The sequence below is a fragment of the Calidris pugnax genome, unplaced genomic scaffold (genome assembly GCF_001431845.1).
Source record: "Calidris pugnax isolate Ruff unplaced genomic scaffold, ASM143184v1 scaffold129, whole genome shotgun sequence".
Classification (NCBI taxonomy): domain Eukaryota; kingdom Metazoa; phylum Chordata; class Aves; order Charadriiformes; family Scolopacidae; genus Calidris; species Calidris pugnax.
In genome coordinates this window covers 1,388,913-1,392,682 of record NW_015090856.1, presented here as the reverse complement: position 1 = coordinate 1,392,682, position 3,770 = coordinate 1,388,913, and the positions used below count along the sequence as shown (strand labels likewise).

The 3,770-nt window shown below is 44.1% G+C and overlaps 1 protein-coding gene across 2 annotated transcripts in view; it reads right to left on the bottom strand.

The window, feature by feature from the left end:
* Positions 1–3,770, bottom strand: part of NADK (NAD kinase) — a 32,964-nt gene that overhangs the window by 28,103 nt on the left and 1,091 nt on the right. The window contains exon 1 of one of the 2 annotated variants that reach the window (XM_014943930.1): positions 3,552–3,694. The exons of the other annotated variant lie outside the window; for it this stretch is intronic. The gene's annotated coding sequence lies outside the window, so the exon portion shown is untranslated. Of the gene's footprint in view, positions 1–3,551; positions 3,695–3,770 lie in introns of those variants that run through there. 2 annotated transcript variants of the gene reach the window in all.

Here is a 3,770-nt window from a genome sequence, read left to right as displayed (position 1 = left end):
ACCACCCCCAAAAAACCCCACCCAAACAATAAAACCCAAACTTTAAATAGCCATCCTTCCCCAAAACCACTAGAAATCCCATCTGTAAGTTCTCAGCATTATTTGAATGGAGCAGAAGCAGCCTTATCACAATCTAAATGGAAAGCAACTTTCAGCATATGAATAAACACGAAGCTATAAACAAATAGAATCTAAGCTACTGAAGTCTAGAGGAGTCAACAAGGAGGAAAAAGTTAGTTCATTAAAAAATTGCAGATGTTTTTAAAAGAGTTTCATCACTTCGGATGCACCTCCCACTGCATCCTGTAGAGAACAGACATCATCATAACCATTAAAATGGACTGTGGCTCTGGAAAATACAGAAAATGGCATTTGGCTGCAAAGTTACCAGAGGATGACAATCTCCACAATTTTACAAGTATTGTGTTTCCCAGCACCCCAACTTTTAGATAACAAAAGCATCAATGAAATGAAGCTTTAATTTTAGAACGGGCACTGGCTCATTACTAAATTAAACAGAACGACCATCTGATCGAATTAGAACATACTTTTGCTCCTACTGTAGATTAGGGTTACCCTAAGAGAACACTGCTACAAGAAGGTACAATTACAGTCCTCCATTAATAATTCATAAGATCCTGTGCCTGTAATGATATCAAAGTTTAGTTGTTGGCTACTCATTGCTTAGTGCCATCTGTGACCATGACTTGGGAAACAGTAATTTCAACACATTTATCGTTTTTTACAACTAAAATCAGAAAAAAAAAAAAAGAAGCCTTTATCTAATAGATTTTAAAATATTTTTTTAAAAGCTACAAAGGAAGATAGAAAACCAGACACTCATTTACCATCTGTTTGCAGCCACTCACTCTTGTAATGCACTTATTACAGACCTACCAATCAACATATATATAAAAAAAAATTCTAATACCTTAATTTTTACTTTTAAATCTAAGGATTATTCATTATAACCTGAAATCATTCTTGTGTTTGGTGTATCTATTTCATAGGGTCCAAACAGGCTTCTCCAGCATCTTTATATATCCAGACTTCCGCATACTTTACCATCTTTCTGATTTTTAAGGAATTACAGATCCAACTGTATCTTTACTGGAGTACCACACTCTTAGCTAATGTTAACCAAAACTATTACAGTGAATCAAAGTTAATGCTTAGTATGCAGGAATATATTACATTTTGTAGAATTAGCCAATAATATTGCTGGAGATAATTATTCGTCAATGGAGGAGATCAGCTCCTCAAGAATAATCCAGACTGGAAAAAAATACACTGGAACGGGTGGAGGAGAAAAAAAGCAGATACCAACAACCTCTGCAACTGTGTTTTATTACCAAATTTAGAAACCAGGGATTTCCAAAGGAAACTCTGTCCTGACAGAATCATCCTAAGAAATTTTCATCTGTATCGTTAGTCAGCTCTCAATGTGCACTGCTGCTAAACTATTTCAGAAGTATTGAGAGTGGAAATCAGTAACAAGCAGTCTCCCACCTTGTCTTACCTACCCCCCCAAAGCACACTTCTCAGAGATACTCATATATCCACATACATCTGCATCTGTATCTGTATCTGCATTATGCATCCACTCTTAAAAGTCAGTATTATAATTAATTATTTCTTAAAAATATGCAAAACAGGCACAGACAAAAATGTGACAAGGCCAGGCAGGTAACAGTACAGCATTTTCCTCTGCTTTCCCATTACACAGGTTATCAACTCTTCATTTCTTTGAATCCAAACACTGAGAGCTTAATCTGGGCCTACGAAAATAAAACTTGCAACAGCAGCTAACGAAGCGTATGGACACGCAACGCAAGTGAAAGTAGTTTATGGAGAACTCGTTTTGTCAGTAACTTAACAGCTGGTACATGTGCTTCCTATTCCACAGCATCACCCTTAATTAAGAGGTGTAGAGAACAATAATTTATATGGTAAGCAATAAATAAGGTGTGTTTCCATGTGACTTTGTCTGAAGCATCGTCATCTGACAGATGCTGCCAGTAAGGAAAATCAGATTAGCACAAAACTAGAAGGAAGGAGGTGTACAGACCTGCTAAATACAGCCTAAGAACTTGGTATTCCTTCCATGTAATACTTTCCAATTCTGGATGTTTTAACTACAGCTTAAACCACGTACTGTTTAATTAACATTCCCTCACAAGACCTTTATTAAATAAGCAGACTTGACATAAGGACAAAACTATCACTGAACAGCTTCCAGGATTGGATCCAGAAACTTTTAAGCACATGTCAACAAACTGGTGAAAAGGCTGCTCTGGACTAAGTCATGTTCAAAATAAGAGAAAAAAAAATTTTAAAAAAAGGTATATATATATTCAGCGTTATAGAATGAAGGGTGACTGAGAAAATGTTAACATTTAATATTAAATTCTGTGACAGTGACACAAACTAGCCAGTGGCGCCACCTCATACGTATACAACTTTTTACTGTGGTTTCCCATCTTCAACTTCTCTGTCGTTATAAACACACGCTCCCACATACCAGAACTTCACCGATGTTTCATCAAACCATCTTTATACAAAAGGACCCCAGAACACCCCTAAAGCTCTGCTGCATCGCTCAGACTGTTATTTTAAAACAAACTTTCTCTGTCAAATGCATCACCCTAAATCATCACGATTAGAGGATCACTGTAGGGTCCATCCCCACCAAACACTCACACTACTTTTAATGCACCTTCAAGACTGCAGCATTTCTACGAATTTCTTAGAAATTTGCATATTTTAGTCTGCCTGAAGGAAAAAAAAAAAAAAAAAAAGGACAAGAAAAAAAAGGAATGCAAAGTAATAGTTCATGTTGAAATGTAGCGGTCTGCCAGCAGTTGAAATTTAGCAGCATTTTTTTTGATTACATACTCAACTGCTATTTCTACTAAAAAGCAGGCAGTATGACCATCACGTGTTAAATACCCAGGGAAAACAAGTCCGTTCGTTAACCCTTCTGCTTCGGAAAGCTTTTATACGCATCGTGCGTGTATTTCACGATTTTTATCTTATTAGTGGCATTCCATTAAAGTAGTTGAGATCCTTCTAAACTCCAGAGTCTCTCCCTCTCCCTAGAGAGAGCGCATCTGTGCCTGGTCTCAGCGCCCAGCCCGGCCCGAACCGCGACGCCCCCCGCAGCGGGCAATAATACCCCCAAAGCCCCTCGCCACCCCTCTGCCCGGGGACGGGGATGTTCACCGGGCGAGGCACAAGCCGGCTGGGACCGGCCCCCGGCGGCGGGCCCCACTGAGCGGTTTTACCCGCTCTCCCTCCGGGACTCTCTCCTCCCTCAGGGCTCCCCGTCCCGCTGCCGAGCCCTCCCGGCCCCGCGGGCGGCACCTGGAAGCCCCTGGGGAGACCCACAGCCATCGAGCCGGGCCAGGCCGCCCCGAGGGACCGGGCAGGGCCCCCCCTGCGGGGACACGCACCGGGGACACCGGCCCCCGCGGCGTGAGGGCCCGGTTGGGCCCGGCCGAGCTTCTTTCCCCCGCCTCAGCCCAAGCGCCCTCCAGCCGCCCCGCACTCACCGCGCCCCGCGGCTGCTTCGCCTTCAGAGGCCGGCGCGTCGGCCCCGGCGGGGGGGGTGGTGGCGGTGGCGGCAGCTCCCGGGCAGTGAGCGGGGCCGGCGGACCCTGCGCGCCTCCATCCTCCTCCTCCTCCTCTCCCCGCCTCCTCAGCGGCGCCGGCCCCGCGGGCGGGGCAACGCGCGTGCGCCACCGCGGCCTCGCGCCGGCTCGGGCGGGCGC